Genomic DNA, 20,884 nt, shown 5'->3' on the forward strand with positions numbered 1-20,884 from the left:
ATAGTGCATAGGGAGTGGAGAGTGCATAGTGCATAGGGAGTGGAGAGTGCATAGTGCATAGGGAGTGGAGAGTGCATAGGGAGTGGAGAGTGCATAGGGAGTGGAGAGTGCATAGAGTGCAGAGTGGGGAGTGCATAGGGAGTGCAGAGTGCATAGAGTGCAGAGTGGAGAGTGCATAGGGAGTGCAGAGTGCATAGAGTGCAGAGTGGAGAGTGCATAGGGAGTGCAGAGTGCATAGAGTGCAGAGTGGAGAGTGCATAGGGAGTGCAGAGTGGAGAGTGCATAGGGAGTGCAGAGTGGAGAGTGCATAGGGAGTGCATAGTGGAGAGTGCATAGGGAGTGGAGAGTGCATAGGGAGTGGAGAGTGCATAGGGAGTGGAGAGTGCATAGGGAGTGGAGAGTGCATAGGGAGTGGAGAGTGCATAGGGAGTGCATAGGGAGTGCAGAGTGCATAGGGAGTGCTAGAGAGTGCAGAGTGAGTAGGGAGTTCTAGGGAGTGCTAGAGAGTACAGAGTGAGTAGGGAGTTCTAGGGAGTGCTAGAGAGTGCAGAGTGAGTAGGGAGTGCTAGAGAGTGCAGAGTGAGTAGGGAGTTCTAGGGAGTGCTAGAGAGTGCAGAGTGAGTAGGGAGTGCTAGAGAGTGCAGAGTGACTGCAGAGATTAAGCTAATGGCAATGTAAATGACAATGCCATTTATTTATCTGTTTTCAAAACCAACACATAAATACAAATTTTGTCATTTACAATGCCAATAACTCTAACTTTTCCAAAGGCGAAACCATTGCATTGTAAATGCTTGTTTATGTTTGGGTTCTCCGCCCATAAAAAGTGCAGAGTTCTCCGCATAGTTTTGTGAACCCTAAAAAAGAGTAAAGGTACACAAACGTGCAAGTTTACCTTTGTGAATCAGGCCCATAGTGTTCAGTACTTGTCCAGCAAACGATAACAACAATAAGATAATGATGTATTTATCACTGAGTATAAAAACTGCTGACCCATGTGTTATGGTATCAAGCTCAAGCTCTGACTGAGGGTTTAAAGATGGATGTGTAGCGGTGGAGAACTCACAGGAGAACCTTGTATGTGGATTTTCTCATCTGAGTGGCAAGAAAAGGCAAAAGCAGTGCGGGCTTCTTGGGACAGATATAGAAATGTTTAAGACATAACCTTTTCTTGAGCTGAAATGGATTTATTAATCTGGCACAGAGTGAAAAGGCCATCCACAGAATTTAACATATCCTATCTCATATTATAATGAACCAGAATTTCCGCAGCAAATCCTTGGCAATGAATGGCTGAGAAGGCATGGATGGTGGCCGGCAAGGAACAGCAGACCCTGCATTATTGATTACGAGGTGCCTTTTTGAAGCCCCAGTTCCAGCCTGCGTTAAATATGAAAAGTGGCAGGATGCAAAGTGACATTCAAGGGACTTTGTCTCATTCCCATGGGCAGCAGTCAATCATTCCCATTGACAGCAGTCAATCATTCCCATTGACAGCAGTCAATCATTCCCATTGACAGCAGTCAATCATTCCCATGGGCAGCAGTCAATCATTCTCGCTGACCCCTGTCTGTTTCCTCTTTGGTATGCAGCTACCACCATGAAGTGAAAGCTGTCCCACACTGTGGATGCCACCTGCTTTCGGAGGTCAGTAGTCGATCGATGGTTTGCGGTCACAGGAAAGGTAGCAGACCATTGATACATAACCATGAGAGTCACAAAGGAGTGATGCCCCTTTGCACCCTGTTTTACTAGCCAAGTGTAAACATTTGCAATGTAGACATTATTGGCCACAAAGCCATTTTTGACTTGCAGTGCCTCTTGCCTATATTGAGTTTTGGGGTTTTGGGCTTCGAAGCCTGCCATGTAGCGCAGCACAGACTTATGAGTGCAAAATCCTTTTATTCGTTTGTTGCCTTGTTTTTTGTATTTCAGCCACCAGAGTGCAAAGGGCATTGACTGCTATTTTCTCTCTTCAGCCAACCTTCCAGACAACCCAATGCTTTCTTTTTAATGGGGGACGGATTTGGGCAGAGAGCTCTGCGAACACACAGACAAATAATTGAAAACATTCTTAAAATATGGGATTATTCCTCATGCCACTTGCTCTTCTGCACCATGTCCTCTCATCTAAAATAAAGCTTATTTTGATTGTATGCATCACATGCATGCTTATGGTGGATACTGCGTTAATACTCAAAAAGCACAGCCCCATTATAAAATGCATTGCGTCTGATGCAGAGGTTTAATGTTCTTATTACACAAATAGCTGATCCGAGCATCCACGTCCAGGTTAGCATCTGCATGGAGGGGAGAGCACGGCAGATTGCGTTTTAGCATCATTATGTTTGATCGGCTTAACAAATTTGCAAATCAGTCAACAGGATTAGCGTAAAGACCTGAAGGAGAGATCTTTATCACATTGAGGATTTCCGAAATCCTCTCTTGTGGCATTAAAAGGCCCCTCGCGGGGAGACAGACACTATTCCATGAGAGCTGGAGCTTGCCAATCAGTGACACAGGCCGCCTTTAAGAGCTGCCAATCTCAGTTAAGTCCCAGGCTAATTAGAAGGGGCATGATTGAAAAAAGAGACAACACTGGTGCTGTGATCACTGTTTGACAACATCTTTTTTAAGATCTCTGGGGAGCAGTAGAATCTATTTTGTACCTCACTGTTATTTGTATCATTGATGGACAGCACCCCTTTGGGGTCTCACTTGAAAACAGTTTCAATATGACTTTTGCCTCACAATAACCCAAAACCTGACCTGGAATCTGCCCCACCAGCTCTTACACTCCACAAAATCCGCTCCATGAGCTGAGAGACCCACGCAGTGTTTCTAATTGTGTTGCCATGTGTACTGCACCAACCCCAAAGGTGTACTGTACCAACCCCAAAGGTGTACTGCACCAACCCCACGGGTGTACTGCACCAACCCCACAGGTGTACTGCACCAACCTCACAGGTTTGTGGATGTCTCTCACCAAGGGGAGGGCATTTAAAAATTTAGAGCATCAGACTTAATCCAAGGATAATTTCCCAGATACTCTACATTTACTATTGCAAAGTTTAAAAAAAACATGTTGGAACGCATTAAAATAGGAAAATAAACAGGTAAATAAATACACAAGTTAATTGTTTATTAAATTCTTCAATATGAGCTATCTTGGAAAACAATCTGTGAGATGCATTTTACAAGATCCCAGTGATCAAAAATAAAGATTATGATGGTGATGATGAAAACAATCGCATTTTGGACACCAATCTCACACCTTTTTAGGTTGTATTCCCATTCTGATACCTATACAGCAGCAATCCTATTGTGGTGTCAGAGGTGGAAAACAGTACCTTCTAATGTGTTTTTTAACAAAGCTCTCAGTTAGCTGTCAGTTGAATAACGCTTCGCGCCTACGTAATCAGCACCTTTTCTGCAGTCCTTTTACCAATGGTTCCAGTCTGATGTCTTTTGACTAACACTTGAGTGAGCTCTGAGTATCAGCACTCCCATGAAGCATCTACTGAGCATCATCTCACCTCTGTGACTAGTCGCGTTCAAACTCTACGTCGATTCCTGTTGAAGAACAGAAGCACTTTGACATAAGATGAACAGCTCTCACTTGACATCTGTTAAATGTCATCCTCACTTTAGCTTCTCTGCCATAGTTCTACACACCATTGTAGTTAAACATGCTACACTCATGTTTGATATATGTTGCAGTATACCCATAGCCCAATATATGCAAAGGAAGACTCTTCAAGTGATTTTTTGGGTCATGAGTCCTCCTTTGATGTCGATGACGTATAGGACACTCATCCTGTGGCCTAGAGTAGGGGGCACTGAACATCTATTGCTTTTGTGGGTGGGACACTCTGATGCCAACCTCTGTTGATTCACATGTTTACTTGAATTTTAATTCAATGGCACTGATATGTTAATGTCCCATTACTGCGCCATTATATCTCTTAAGGAACTCGTATTTTGTTTTTCAGTGGCAGACACTCCCTAATGCCGCTTGGAGACATGTAAACACTTGCACAAAAATCTTCAGGCGATGTACTATTTACTGATCGCAAAATAATATTTGCAATTTGTGACCAGTATTTTGCAACCTGTAATGATTTTTTTTAAGAGCAAAACAACGTACTAACAGGTTGGTTCTTAAATTTCCTAATCATAGTGGGTTGGAATCCGACCTATCTCATGCTTACATGTGAGGTAGTTTGCAAGTGCGGACTCACTACGAATGAAGGTCATCACAGGGATGGTGGTCTATTGTGTCCATCAGCCCACCTTGTCCGAGATCGCTTTGTAGTAAACCAGACTCATTTTTTGATACCATCCATTTTACTTAAAAGAAACGAGACTAGGTTTAAAAAGGATATAGATATAAATGTATATATATATATATATATATATATATATATATATATATACATATATATATATATATATATTAGCGCTCACTCCCCGCTCCTCTCAAGTAGCAGAAAAAAGCACTCCACAGGGATTGTAGCGATAGCAAATTCCTTTTAATTCAGGTATTGTGAGAACAAGTAAAACACGAGGCGTTTCGGCGATGGCTTAGTCTAGTCTTAGTCGTAGTGGTAAACATCAGACTAAGGCATCGCCAAACGCGTCGTGTTTTATTGTTCTCGCAATACCTGAATTAAAAGGAATTTGCTATCGCTACAATCCCTGTGGAGTGCTTTTTTCTGCTACTTGAGAGGAGCGGGGAGTGAGCGCTAATAAATACGTGGTGGTACCGACACGACTAAAGCACCCGTCCGCGAGTGCACTGTACTGCGGTGCAAACGGAGCTGAAAAAAAAAAAAATATATATATATATATATTATTTTTTTTTTGGTTGTTTCAGTGGAGATAGTGGTCCCACGGACCACTGCCTCCTCTCACATGACTTTTTTTGCATTCGCAAATGGGAAGCGGCCACCCCTACCCTTTTACAAATGGGTTGCCATCTCTGTTGAGGAGTCGGTAAAATATTAATGTTTTGCAACCAGATTTGGGCTGGAAAACATTGATACATTAGATGCCGATTCATTATTTGGAAGGGCCTACAACACGCCCTTACAGACACAACATCAATATCCCTTCTGGTTCCCATTTTAGATGTCAGAAATACATTTCTGCTGAGTAAAGGATGGGGACTCAGGATTCAGTGGTTTTAATTATTGCTTTACTAGCTGAATTCTGGAGTTAGGTGTGCTTAAGCAATTCCCTGGTGTGTTCACCCCCTTCCCCATAGTGTCAGTATCCATAACTAAATGTAATAATGAGTATTCTTGCACAAAATCGTTATGACCCAGCTGTCATTCCTAATTCGGGTCAACAATCATGAAAACATTTCAAAGTATAAGCGATTATAAATAACAAATGAGATGCAGGTTTGCTGGTTAGATTCTGGGGCCATATTATCAAGGAAGCTGCGGTTGTTTATCGCCGCTTTAGCGGCAGGAAACTGCCGATAAAGCGGCGATAATGGGCTTGATAATATGCGATTCGAATTTCAATCGAAGCCCAGGTTAGATGTTCACGCATCTAACATGGGCTTCGATTGGAATTCGAATCGCATATTATCAAGCCCATTATCGCCGCTTTATCGGCAGTTTCCTGCCGGTAAAGCGGCGATAAACTACCGCCTTGTTTTTTTGCACTATGGAGTCACAGCCAATTTCTATTTCGCCTCTTTGAGGCGCTCAGTCTGCCCTGACTGGCTGTGCTTACATTAAAAGTCATTCTCTTTGAATGACTTAAACACAGATTCTGTGGGCACGATGTTTATTCTTGGGGACAAAAACGGGGTGAAAGGTGTAAGGAGGAAATGATAGAGGATAATTGAAAACCTGAGAAGTGAGAGAATAGAAAGGAAAGCAAGGAAAGAGTGAAAGATAGAAAGGAGAAGAAAAAGTGCAATAGGGAGAAGCAGATAAAGATGAGCAAAAAGGGATGAGGAAGAGAAAGGGGCAAATTATAAAAGTTTCAGCCATAGAGTGGAATGAAGAAGATAAACCGTGAACAGGTAGATTAATCAAGATTTAGAGAGAGAAAGGCGGGATGCAGGCAGAAGAGAGTGAATATGGGACTTTCAGAGGAGGGTGAAAGAGAAAGGAGAGGATTTAGTAGGAGTGAGGAGAGAAATGGCGAAAGTAGATGGGAACAGAGACTGAGGACGGGTGAGGGAGGAGAGAGGGTTAGTAGTAGGACTGAGGGGGGGCAATCGATGAAGAGCGGGAGGAGTGGTGGAAAGGCAGGTAGAGTGAGGAACTTTCAGATTGCTAGCTGCCATGCAGGTGCAGTGACACCAGGGCAACGTGGTGTCAGGGACCCACTGCACTCTATTTATGGCTGTTGCATTTGGGCCCTTTTTCCTTTCTTGTATGAGGGCACGTGGCATCCATACTAGGCCACTAATCTATTGCAAAATCCCTTGCATTTATGGTCTATGGTGACCTCCCCTTCAAAGGACACGTCAGTGAGAAACTGAAGACAGACCCTTGCAATCTCACCCTTCTGCATAAAGTGAAACCTTGCCTGGTTAAGTCTAACAGCAGAACAAGTGCCCATGTTCTTGTCCTCTCATATATAGACGGATGTATGATAGTACAACGCGATCATTTTGATCGCGGTACTTTACATCGCGGATTTTACAATGCAAGTCGTTACAACGACTTGCGTTGGAGGGTGCGGATTGTGGATTTTTATAATTGTATATTCCAACACCAGTCCACGTAACAGTAGGGAAGGTGTTGGAATATAAAATTACAATATTCCTTAACCAACAGCGCCATCCAGCGCAAGTCGTAGTAACGACTTGCGTTGTAATGGCAGCGTGGTAAAGGTCGTGCGGTGTAAACACCGCGTTGTAAACAACGTTTACCATATAGGCAGATGCAATTCTATCCTCTGTGCTCTTTTTAACACCATTCTGGCTCTACGGAAGCCGTTCTACATGCATCACAATGTCTTAATGAATAACTCAATAAGCTTGATCAAATCAACCTAACTCTAAAGGAATGATGCTGACTTCCTCTCTAACCCCACATCATCTTCAAGATTACCAGCATCATTTGCAAGTCAAGTAAAAACAGCCCTCATAGTACGTGGTTGAGAAATTAACATATTCATATGGACAGTGTCACACCAGGACATCACCAAAGTAGATTTTTTAAAATATTGACAAATTGAAAGTGGAATGCAATCCTCTTGGTTATATGCTGCCAGTATTTGGAACCATATCCCTTCAGTATCAAGGCTTCCCCAGTCCTCCTGCAATCCAAAGTGGATCTGAAGACTCAGCGAACACTAAGGTGTATATTGAATAAGTTGTGCCGGAGTGCTCCCATGGCGCAACGCAACATACAATGTAGCAGTGATTCACCATACATTATAATAGCCTACAAGTGCAGTGGAAATTTGCTCTGTGCTTCCCGAATGCCTACGCAAACCTTGGTAAATATACCCCTACATTTCATACATGTGTAGAAAAGTGTTCCCCAAGGAGAGGGGAGACCCAGTTATTTGGGGCAGTGTCTGTCTTGCCTGTATCCGAGACAAGTGAGCGCAATGCACCCAGGTAAATTGATGCTTGCTTCACAATTTCTCAGACAGTAAACTATCTCTGAGATGGTGTGAAACATTATACTATTTTTATATATAAATATATATAGGGTCCTCACCCACAGGTACCACCTTTAGCATGCTTCATCATTGGACCCTCACCCAGACACTGAACATGAATGGGTGGGCTCAACACGTTTGTAAGTGGAACACTTTGAGTGGTAGCAGTGAGAGAAGGCAGGGTTGAGTGAGCGTGTTAAAATAGCGTTTAATCCCTTCGGTGCTAGTAATGGCCCCCGGCCGCCATGCATCACGGTGGGCGTGTGCGCACGACGGCGGGAGCCATCCGAATCTCACCCACTGTTTGAAACTCCTCCACAGCGCGAAAATTTGTGCAGCATGCAAGGGGTTAAATCCTTTGTAGCAAAGTTATTATTCTGGGTCTCCCCTCTCCTTGTGTTTATTGCATAGTAAAATAGGGAAGCAGAGGATATGTTATGTTATGTTATGTTATGTTATGTTATGTCAACAAAGTTTTGTATAGCGCTCGTACACCCAGAGGTTTCATGGTGCTGACCGACAGATGCTCTGAAGAATCGGGGGAAGATTAAGCATGGGCTTGGACAAACAGCCAGGTTTTTAATTGTTTCCTAAATATCAGAATACTTCTCACTCCTCTGTGGTGCATACAAATAAGTGTACCCCACAATAAACAAGACTGAATCGTATGGTATTATTTATTATTATGCCATTAATGATTGTATTTTGCGGGAAGGTGTCCCTTCATACAATAAAACAATAATCCCCGCAGTGCAGGCACCCCTACAACATGAAGCAAGGGTGTCTGCTCTGGACCACGGCTGCTGTTTGTGCGCCAGCGCAGGGGAGAAGTACAGGAATGTGCCATATCTTGTAGATATGGTGCATGTCTGCCCTTCCCTTTTGACTCCCGGCAGCACAGCAGGAAGGCCTGCTGTGCTGCTGTGCATCAAAAGTTTGTAAATGAGACCCTTAGTGCTTCCATCCAAATGTGCAGTCTCATACAAAGTGGCATCTCAAGCAACTTATACCATTTTGTTGGCTCAGCTGACTGTTCTGTTCCCTTTTGCTCCCTTGTGTCTCATGGGTGATTGGTCGCTTTCCTGATTCCTCCCACTGTTTGGTGCTTATTTGGCTCAAGTGTTTTTGGAGCTGTTCAGATTCAATTTCTTGAAAGTTGCTTGTGCGGATCCAGCATCCTTCCTCTATAATAGGAACAGGGAGCGTCGGTGTCACTGACTCCGAGAACAGCTTCAGTAGGATAATGGAATCTGTCACCACCATCCATCATGGCTGCACAACTCCCAAACACATTGCCTCCTCAAAGTCTGCTTATAGCTGTGAAAAGAAGGAAATGAAGCCAATTCATCACTGTAAACCTGTGCAGCTGTTTGCTGCCAGTTTCAGCACAGGGGTTGGAAGGGCTCACAACATTTACAGCACTGATACATCTTTGAGAGACTTTTACTCACTTCTATCTACACAGAACTGTGGCCCATAGGGTACAAAAAGCCTTGCCCCTTTCAGTTTCTGCTGAGGTCACCATGTTCCTACCAAGGGCTCCAACATATCCCTACTGCTGGACTGACAATCACAGTTTTGAGGGGGCAGAGTGTATGTCGATTGACCACCTTGCAACATTTCATTATCAGCGCTGCTTGCTACAAGTCACTGATTTCATACGAGTCAGTCTTATTAGTTCAAAGGATGCAACACAAGACTACGACACCCAGAATGCCTTAGGCGATTACACAAAAGTTCAGGGCTGGAAACAATGTTCGTAATGACCTGGAGGGAGGTGGTCACCCTAAGCGTACCTGCACACGGCTTGCTTGCAACATGACCTGATCCTGTACGGTTGTATGTCGTTACAACGAATTCCGTTGCAACGCATGTCTTTACCACGCATGCGTTACAACGGAATTCATTTTCCACGCATCACCTTTACCACGAATATTCCTTTACCATGTATTGATTTACAACGATTTTCATTGTAAATTTATGCATGATGAGGGCATACTCGTGTTAAAGGTTATACCTCTCCCCTTACATTACCCCCTGCCCCCACTCCTTATAATTACCCCTGCCCTTAACCCTTAATCTTTTTTTTTTAACTAAAATTCCCCCTACTTTTTTAAGTCGTCTCCTCTTCATCTTCATCTTCGTTGGTTACGTCGGTCGTACGTCGTAAAGAGGAAGCGGAAGTTTATTCCAGCTTCCTCTCTAACGACGCAGATTGCTGCAGGTTCGGCACTTAAGGTTCGTTTTTTTTCGGGGGGGGAGACTCCCCCAACCCCCCTTTTTAATCTCATGCTTGATTTTTTTATTTTTGGGAGGGAAACCCCCCAAACCCCCCCTTTCTTTTTAGGTTTCGTAACCTGGCGAGGGGCGAAGCCACTCCCAGATCGAAATCTGTTGTTTCTAATAGTGAGGTTAGGACAGCCTCTGTTTCCAATTGGCTAGCTCCATAAATGGAGGCTAGCCATTGGGAGGCAGAGGCTGTCAATCGCGTTTTCTCTCGAAAACGCGATTCGGGGGCGTTTCTGGTGCTTTTTTTAAGCCCCGCCCCTTTGTCCCGGGCCGCGCTGCCATTGGCTGCCGGCCCGGGACACCCCCGTGACGTCATTCCAGGGCCGTGCTGTGATTGGCTGCCGGCCGGGACACCCCCGTGACGTCAGCCAATCACAGCGCGGCCCGGGACCTGACTTGTTTTCACTTCATGTTCGTGCGGCCCGAGAGAGCCTGACACATTTACAGCCGTGTTCACGTTGGTGTCCGTAGGAGAGTAAGGGGAAGCCTCCCCAGCAGCGAGGTGAGCCGCAAAAATGATAACAAGCAATGTTTCAAGAGGCCCTGTTTTGGTGAAGTCTCCTACGTCCCCCGGAAACCCCCGATACAGTTCGGGGAGCATTTAAGAATGCTCCGTCTTGTTAAATGAACTCTACACGGCACCGCCCCCTGCGCCAGGGCTTCACAAAACAATATTTGTATTTTTGGTTGCTTTGTGCGTGTTACTGGTGTTAGTGAACCATTATTGCGGTCCCCGTATAATGTGATTCGTATATAAATAAAGAGGGACACATTTTAACTACAGCACAAACTAAAGAAAACGAACTCATGTGAAATAAAATGTCTACTTTTCAAAACGAGACCGACGTGTGTACAAGAGAAAAACACAGCGGTGCACCTTAGCAAAGACAGTGTGTTTTCGAGGCATACACAGTACGAGCCACACAACAAGACACAGCTAGTGAACTCGGTGTGTAGGTCTCCTGGCGTCTCCGTGAATGCGTGCGACTGTTTACGGAAGCTGCACATTTTTAAATTACATATACACATGGTGCCCCTCCCCCACGCGCAGCTGAACACAGGGCTCACTCTGCACCTGTTGGGCAGAGCAGAGGCCGAGACATAAACATGCTCGCACTGGCACAAGTCTGCGACCTGGGATCTGCGAACTCCCACTAAATCCTCAGCTGTGAGTTCAACAAAAGAAACTAAAAAAAAAAAAGCTGGTATTTTTCACTCCAAACTATAGTTCGCTTTAACTGTATAAAAAATAAAACAAAGATGTGAATGTATATGGATGGAGAAATGTTCTAAGTGCAAAAGACGCGACTGGGGCAGCTTCCCCTGCTTTGCTTGAATTCATTATGTCATTTTGTCGTTCTTGTTTCTAAGCACGACACTTCTATCACAAGCCGCCCGATCCCGCAACATTCTAAGACAACAGGATGAATGAAGCAACGGCGAGGGTAGGCCGGCCCCAACCTGTACACGGCAATTCAATGAACCACCCTTCTGCGCATTTTTCTTTTTACTTTATTTCGTGGTTACACCGTGTAAGGTCTCTCTGAGCAGGTGTAGGTATTTTATCGCTATAGCAAAATTTGAAACAAATGAAGTTTTCCTGTACCCACACAGGCGTGGCCGACAAGTCAACAGAAGAGGTAAAACATGCAGTTTATATTCAAAGCGCTTTACAATCTACACACAAAGGCCCCGATCCCTCCACCTGGTCACACAGCAAGCTCCCAGTCCGGGCTTTCGTTTTGCGCAGTAACCTCTGACGGTCCTTCGTCCGAGCGGTTCATTCCAAGCACAAGCCGCCTCCAGGTCACATAAGGCACTGGTATGTGCAGTGAAAACAACGGATTGAAAGCATGGCCGGCTTTTTCGAATTGTTTACTCACATAAAGTGACACACTACGAACTAAATTCGGTTTCGTTATCATCAGTTATTATCCTAAGAGTATGAAACCACAAACGCGAATGCATTATTATTTTTTAATTGCCCTAAGGTTCATTTTTGATTCATAATCCTTGATTGGTGGGAATGATTTATCCGGACAAATCACGCATGACTTTTTGATTGAATTGATTAATTAGCACGCGTTTCGTTATTTCGCCTTTTTGTGGTCTCTAGCAGATGTTATAACCAATTGCACTGTCATTTTTTCTTTGGCCTGCCGGTGGAGGGGACTACTATTTTTCATTGTTTTTTTGCATAGAAGCGATATTTCCACTTTTCATAAATCCAACCCTGCCTTAACACGATTCCAGCCAAGTTTGTAGTTTTTTTGCTGTTACAAATTTTATGTGTAGTCGATCTCTCGTTCTCTGTCCTTCTCCCTGTCTGTTCATCACCCCTGTTTATGACTAATAAGATCCAGTCAGAGGGCTTGGGGTGGGGTGGGGTGTTGTGTGTGTAAAGGGCCAAAATTGACTTACATATTGTTGGCCCCTAACCCTAATAGTAACAGAGAGATTTTTAAAAAAACGATGGAGTACTCAAGTCAGTCTTATGTCAGGGACGTAGCTTCGGGGGGGGGTGTTTGGTGTGTTTCACCCCCCTAATAAATGTATTTTCAAGTAAATAGTTAGGTACCGGTGCTTTCGGTCAGGTATGGTGATGTGTCTCTCGGATTTCGCATGCACACTCTCCCTCGGTTTCGAAAGTCTTAAACAATTTGGCTACTTTACAAAATATTGTGTTTTCCCTTACTCAGTACCCCTATCAAGCTGTATTCTTCTCCCTTTTCACTACCCCTTAAGCCCCTCTCATGTGCCCTGCTTGTTCTAAAATGTATTTTATCATTATATGCCTGTGCCATTGTTGGAAAACCTGAAGCTCACACCCCCTCGGTCTTACTGACCAAGCTACGTACCCTGTTCAGGTTAATAACTTAAGCATCTCAACCCGTCACGCTTTCCCTCTTTGTTCTATCTGAACCATATTTAGCCCGCTGCAGTGCCAATGTCCTTTGTTCCCTTCTGTCCGCTGACCCTGTGGGTTGGAGGGGAAACCCCATCTGCGGTGATCCCGAATTTTCTCACCTACCATCCTTTGTCTTCTGTGTCAGTCAGTAGATTGTTTTTCACACTGTACTGTAGACGCCCCGGCTTCAAGGAGGCCGGATACAACTTTACAATGTGGTAACGAGGGGCGGTCAGCGTCACTCCACTGACCTTCATTAGCTCGGTGAGTTACTGGAGGGGCGCGCTGTGCGGGGTAGGGGGGTGCATGACAAGCTGCCGCCTGCTGTCTGACATATGGATAAGAGCCGCGCATGTGCGCACTGCTCCAGAGTGTGTGCGTGTGTGACTGCTCCAGTGTGTGCGTGCATGTGATTGCTCCAGAGTGTGTGTGTGTGTGTGTGTGACTGCTCCTGGGTGTGTGTGTGTGTGACTGTTCCAGGGTGTGTGTGTATGTGACTGCTCCAGAGTGTGTGTGTGTGTATGTGACTGCTCCATAGTGTGTGTGTGTGTGTATGTGACTGCTCCAGTGTGTGTGTGTGACTGCTCCAGTGGGTGTGTGTATGTGACTGCTCTGGTTGTGTGTGTGTGTGGGGGGCTCTGGGTGTGTGTGTGTGGCTCTGGGTGTGGCTGGCTCTGGGTGTGTGTGGCTGGCTCTGGGTGTGTGTGTGTCTCTGGGTGTGTGTGTGTGTGTGTGTGTGTGTGTGGTAGTAATTGCTGTCTGCTGAGCTCGTCCGTAGGGTACAATAGTTCTCACATTTGCGAGAGATTAAGCTATTGGCAATGTAAATGACAATGCCATTTATTTATCTGTTTTCAAAACCAACACATAAATACAAATGTTGTCATTTACAATGCCAATACCTCCAACATCTCCAAAGGCGAAACCGTTGCATTGTAAATGCTTGTTTTGTACTTACCACACATGCCTTTACTACGTTTCTCGTAGTAAAGGTATGTGTGGTAAAGGCAGTCGTTGTAACCACGCATGCGTTGTAATGCATGCGTGGCAACGGTTATCGTGGAAACGGCCGCGTTGTAGTGGCCGTTTCCCATCCTGTACTTGAAGCAGAGTAGCAGAGCTTTGGGCATGAGAAAAGAAACTTACGACTTTTCTCCCGTGCTGTGTTAAAAAGATGAGCTGAAATACTGAATAAATCTTTCCCTCCTGGATTGAACAGTCGCAGTGATCCTCTGTGGACAAGAGTGTTCCCAGGTGTCTGGCTCCAAATGAAGCATCTTCTGGGTCCATTGACAGTATAAAATACCAACAATAAGGTCAGTGTTGAAACAGGGGGCGGAGGGGGGGGGGGTATAGGGGGAATTCTGATCTGCACATATCCAGGGTTAGCATGGACCATCTAGCACTCTCTCAGAAACCAAACTTGTATGAGAGGTTGACACCACTAGGTAATTAATTATTTCTTTGTTTGTTTGTATGTTTATTTATGTGTAAAGCCCGGCGTGGAGCTGGCAGCCACCTCAGAGCACTTTGAGTGGGTAGACATGATGACACAAGAATATTGATTGAGGGTGAGACTAATAACTGTCCTGTTTGTAAGTGAAAATAATGCTGCAAGTGACCACTGAAGAACCAATGGCAAATCCTTGTGAAAGAAACAGGAAGATTGACTTTAGATTGACCACATAGGGGTCTGACCCTACGCATCTTATCAGACTGAGGGACGAAGGACAAGGGAAGGCCACCCTCTCATACGCTCCCGTGCCGCACGGCCACCAGCTGCTGCGTGTGCTTCCCCCTCCGCTGTGCCTTGCTGCCCGACTGCCGCCTCGTGACCACGCCCCCTCCCCCGAGCGGCGTGGTCCGTGATCGGCGCTCCGCTCCCTGTGCCCCTGGTGTATTTTCTGGATTGTCTAAGTAGAATTGTTATTGCCATAATTGTTGTATTTCCCGCTGTATTTGTTAATATTGCTGGTTCTCCCGCTGTTTTTCCTGTTCTCTCCTGCCTGTCGCCGCCCTCCGTCGTCCCTCCCCGCTCCCCGCTTCCCGCCACCACCGCTGACCCCGCCCCTTTTTTCCTTCTGTTCCCTCCCCGCTCCCGCCTCCCAGCTGCTCCACCCACCCGCGCACTTGGCCATATATGGCGACCGTGCGAATGTGCAGCGTTGACGCGCAGCGGGCGCGCCGATTGTGCGCCGAAGGCGCGCCAAAGGTAAGCCCGTCTGCGCCCGTCCGCACCTGGACCGCGCCCAGTGCCAGGACCCCTGGCCCCCACCGACGGAAGCCAACCCGACGAACCTACAACGCCGCCGAACTCATCGCACTCAACACCGGCGCCATCCCGAGATGTCACCGCGCCTCCCCGAGGCACACCCACGGACCCTTCAGCTGCCACGCCTGCAAGTTCACCTGCATCCGGACTTACCCTGCACCAGCACTCGCCAAGCCGAACACCAGCAGCAACCACCTCAAGTGTATCCTAATCAACACCCGCTCCATCCACAGACACGCCGTAGAACTCTGGAACCTCCTCGACACCACAGCCCCTGACGTCGCCTTCCTCACAGAGACCTGGATGAACGACTCCTCAGCGCCCGACATCGCCATCGCCATCCCAGATGGCTACAAGATCACACGGAGGGACCGCACCGCCAACCAGATGGGAGGAGGCATCGCCATCATCCACAGAGACACCATCCGCATCACGACCAACACCGACGACATCCTAACCACCGCCGAACACCTGCACTTCCAGATCCACACCGACCCGAAGACCACCCTCAGAGGCACCCTGATCTACCGACCCCCGGGTCCACGCACACAATTCAGCGAGGACATCGCCGACTTCATCAGCCCGCATGCCCTCCCCTCCGCCGACTACATCCTCCTGGGGGACCTCAACTTCCACCTGGAGAACAACAGCGACCGCAACACCATCACCCTGCTCGACAACCTCGCCAACCTCGGACTCAAGCAACTGGTGACCACCCCCACCCACCTCGCCGGACACACACTCGACGCCGTCTTCTCATCCAGCAAAGACGTCACCTTCAGCCACGCAACAGGACTCCACTGGACGGACCACAGCTGCGTCCACTTCACCTTCAAAAGAACGACGATCCACCAACACCAGCAACAGGTTGCCCGAAGAAGCTGGAACAAGATCACAGCCGACCAGCTCACCGCTTCCCTGAGCCAGCACCCTCCCGCCAGCTCAGCGAACCCCAGCCAGGCCGCCGACAACCTCACGAAGTGGATCAACAACTGCGCGGACGAACTCGTCCCTCTGAGAACCCCGCCCAGCAGACCCGGCAGCAGAAAAACCCCATGGTTCACCGACGAACTCAAGAGCTCCAAGAAGAACTGCCGAGCCCTTGAGAAAGTATGGAGAAGGGAACCAACTACGGACAACATGACCACCCTCAAGCTCGCCACCCGGAAACACCACCAACTGATCCGCGCCACCAAGAAAAATACATACAAGGACCGGCTGGACAACAACGCACACAACTGCAAGGAACTCTTCAACATCGTGAAAGAGCTCTCCAACCCCAACGCCGGAAACAATGACATCACCCCGTCGCAAGACCTCTGCAACTCCCTCGCATCCTACTTCCACAACAAGATCGCGGACATACACAACAGCTTCAGCAACCAACCAACGCACGCCACAACCGCAACAACGCCACCCACCACCACCCTCGGCACCTGGACTCCGATCAGCACCGAAGACACCATCCGCACAATGAACTCCGTCCACTCCGGATCTCCGACTGACCCCTGCCCTCACCACATCTTCAACAAGGCCGACGCTGTCATCGCACCCCACCTGCGGGACATTATCAACACCTCCTTCGACACCGCCACCTTCCCGGAGAGCTGGAAGCACGCAGAGCTCAGCGCTCTTCTCAAGAAACCTACAGCAGACCCCACCGAACTCAAGAATTACCGTCCCATCTCGCTCCTCCCGTTCCCGGCCAAAGTCATCGAGAAGACCGTCAACAAACAGCTGGCCGCCTTCCTCGAGACGAATGGATCCCTCGACCCCTCACAGTCTGGCTTCCGAGCCAACCACAGCACCGAGACCGCCCTCATCGCTGCCACCGATGACATCCGAACCCTGATGGACAACGGAGAAACAGCGGCCCTCATCCTCTTGGACCTCTCCGCGGCTTTTGACACTGTCTGCCACCGCACCCTAGTACAGCGCCTCGGCAACATCGGAATCCAGGAGAAGGCACTGGAATGGATCACCTCCTTCCTCAACGGAAGAACACAGAGAGTCCGCCTACCACCGTACAAGTCAGAGGCCACCGAAGTCATCTGCGGCGTCCCTCAAGGATCCTCGCTGAGCCCCACCCTCTTCAACGTCTACATGAGCCCCCTCGCGGCCATCGCACGCCAACACAACCTCAACATAATCTCCTACGCCGACGACACCCAGCTGATCCTCTCCCTGACCAACGACCCCGCCGCCGCCAGAGCCAACCTGCACGAAGGGATGAGAGATGTAGCCGAATGGATGACGACCAGCCGCCTGAAACTGAACTCAGACAAGACGGAGGTCCTCATCCTGGGCTCCTCGCCCTCCGCCTGGGACGACTCCTGGTGGCCCCCCGCCCTGGGCACCGCACCCAAACCGACGGACCACGCACGCAACCTGGGCTTCATCCTGGACTCCTCCCTCTCCATGACCAGACAAGTCAACGCCGTCTCCTCGTCATGCTTCAACATCCTACGCATGCTACGGAAGATCTTCTGGTGGATCCCCACCGAGACCAGGAAGACTGTCACCCAGGCCCTCGTCACTAGCCGACTGGACTACGGCAACGCCCTCTACGCCGGAACCACCGCCAAGCTCCAGAAGAGACTCCAGCGGATCCAGAACGCCTCAGCCAGACTCATCCTCGACATCCCACGAAACAGCCACATCTCTGGACATCTGAGAGACCTGCACTGGCTCCCCGTCAACAAAAGAATCACCTTCCGTCTCCTCACCCACGCGCACAAAGCCCTACACGACCAAGGCCCGAGCTACCTCAACAACCGGATCAACTTCTACACTCCCAAGCGCCACCTCAGATCAACCAGCCACGCCCTCGCCGCCGTCCCCCGCATCCGAAGAGCGACAACAGGAGGAAGGTCCTTCTCCTACCTGGCCGCCAAGACCTGGAACTCACTCCCGACCGACCTGCGCCTGACCCAAGACCACCTCTCCTTCAGGAAGAAGCTCAAGACCTGGCTGTTCGAGCAGTAACGGCACCCCCCCCCCCCACCTAGCGCCTTGAGACCCTACGGGTGAGTAGTGCGCTCTATAAATGACTTGATTGATTGATTGATTGATTGATACGCCTGCCGCACTGGCTGGAAGCCTTGGACAATCTTCTAACCTTTCACAGAGGAGTGAGCCTTTTTCTCTAGCATTCACACCAGGAATGGTTCAATACATTTTTTTGAGGATTAGAATTTTTACTTAGCATTTGGTTGTAATAGCCATTAAGAGCCTGATTTATGAATTTTCCATTTGCAAAAAGTAGGCACCAATTGCAAATGGAAATGTTTTTTGTAAACCCACCTATGTACTAATAGGTCCGTTCACAAATTCAGAACCTTAGTGGGTCGCAGTTCGATCTACCTCATTAATATGCATGAGGCAGGTCGCAAATTGCAACCCATTACGACTCACTGGCGACTGGCTAGTGCCCCAGGCATGGTGACCTGCTGGCGTCAGTATACAACCAGGTCTGTGATTGTTTTTAAATAAGGCATTCTTTTCCTTTTTTTATGCAGTCTGCTTCCATAAAGGGAAAACGGGATGCATTTAAAATAAAATTAAAATGAAGACAATTCCCATGGACCACTGCATATCTCTAAAAAACATTTTTGTCATCATTCTAAGAAATTAAGAAGTTCTCTGGGGGACCCCTTGCCCTTTGTGAAACCGCTAAATTGGATTTTGTGGTAAAATATCAGTGTTTTGCAGACGGAGTACAATCGCAAATCATTTATATATCACTTAAGGAATCAGTATTTGGACGGTACACTATTAACACGCCCCTTCCAGATAGCTATTTCTTAAAGATTACTTAATCAATTTAATGATTAGAAAAACCTTTTCCAAATCATTAATTGTGCTATAGTAAATTACAAAAGTGTTTTAGTGGTCGCAAACCCCCACAGTGATCGTGTCTGAGGGTGTGCAACCATTAAAACGTTTAGTAAATCATCCCTAAATACTTTATTAAATATATTTAAAAATCATCTTGATAAATACAATAAAAACACCGATAAAATAAAAAGAAATTGTTAAAATAAATTGCACATTTTAGATGCCATAAAGGTGCCATGCATTTAAAAGAAAAGAGAATAATTTCCATAATGCAAAATACAATACGACTGATGTCTCTGACATTTAAGGAATGTTCAGGTCGATTTTTCGAATTCTTGCAATGTCAATACGAGGATAAAAAGCATCCATCAATCGATATGTGGTAGCTGTCTTTAAAAAGTCGACAGTACAGAAGGAGCTGCAGAGTCGCTTAGTGTCTGACATGCTAAACAGGGTGTAATTCAATAAAGCGCTGTACAGTTGACACGGCCAAGGGGGGAAATTCTGCAAGACTGAAGCCTTAAATGATAACCAATGCCCAAGGAGACTACAAAAAGGAGTAGTGCACTTAGGCTGCAGGTCTGACTTTTACAGGTGGCCACAAATCTAGTTGAGTTACAAAATAGCTGCATATCTCTTCTCTTGAAGCAAGATGGATAGGCTAAATTACAGCTGTGCATCTGAAGTCTTAAGAATGAAAGTTTCAGAAACAATATAAGGTAATTTCAAAAGTTGGGCAGCAACAGAGGACATGGGGCACAGACTGCCGCTCATAGTTGTAGATCCTGCCGCCGATTCTAAAATCCGGATATTTCCATGAGAGATGCGATGCCCCTGCTGAAAAAAAGCCCCATTCTGATCCAGGGATGCTCAGCTTTGCAGGATATCGCAAATCGATCAAGGACATATGTGAGCAAGATACTTTATGGTAAATGTCATCCACCAATTTTTCGTGTCTGCAAAGTGTGAATTCCTGCAGATTAGCATCTCATGAGAAGGTTTTTAACTGTCCATGATTGTACTTTTGAGTACTTTTCCCATTACATTAGCCTTGAAGGACTTTGGCTGAGGATGGCAGGGTGAAGCTGGCGGAACTTCAATGCCGGATGGCCATTTCGGTCAGTGGCTTGGCCATGCCCCTTACAGGTGGCATCTTTAGAACTTGTGTTCAGATTTGGTTTCTTGGTTTGGACAAGAGGTATTCGTGGTGTTGTGGAAGGGAGTTTTGGACTCCTTGTTAGGATGCTATCTTGGTTGTCCTTGAGAATGTCATTAGCAAAATTATCGTCTGAGAGAAATAAAGCATCATTACTATTCGTTCCATTAAGTGTAGATGTTCTACTAGTAACTCCAATGGGTCAATATTTTTGTCGATGCTATTGAGGACACTGCATTTCTGTCTGATGGTATTACTGTTGAGGATATTCTGCTACCATGCATCTATCTCATGGTTGACCTCTGTGTCAGGCTACAGTGTCATGGCTTTGCTTGGCTGTAAATCTGTGGTAATTGGGGTTTTCGTAGGTTGAGATCTGATGGTGAGTTAACACTATGCACTTCATGTGTCTGTTTTGAATGGTTCTCTTTTGTATTTGTGTATAATCTTGTATGTTGATTAACATTATAAATGCATTTTTTATGAGTGCTTTGATGATTATTTGTGTGAATTTATCATTTTGCATTAGATGTGTGTGGCTGTTTAGCCTTCTGAATGCAATTGATTTCACTAAATGATACCTCTGAGTGCAATTGTTTTTCTTTAATAGTTATACCGTGCCCTCGTGGGTGGTCATGCCGCTCTTGTTACTTTGTAAAAATGAGGTCATAGGGTGGCATTGTATGCCATGGCAGTGGGCCACTGTGTCAGGCAGTGGTCTCACAGCTGTAGTAATGCCTCTCTCTTAGACTGTAATCTCATGGCTGTAGTATTGTACCTTAGT

General features: G+C 46.7%; 1 protein-coding gene across 4 annotated transcripts in view; it reads left to right on the forward strand.

The window, feature by feature from the left end:
- The window catches only part of ASTN2 (astrotactin 2), a 2,754,112-nt gene that overhangs the window by 991,912 nt on the left and 1,741,316 nt on the right, over positions 1-20,884 (forward strand). The window lies entirely within an intron of this gene.

The sequence above is a fragment of the Lissotriton helveticus genome, chromosome 5_1 (assembly GCF_964261635.1).
Source record: "Lissotriton helveticus chromosome 5_1, aLisHel1.1, whole genome shotgun sequence".
NCBI lineage: Eukaryota > Metazoa > Chordata > Amphibia > Caudata > Salamandridae > Lissotriton > Lissotriton helveticus.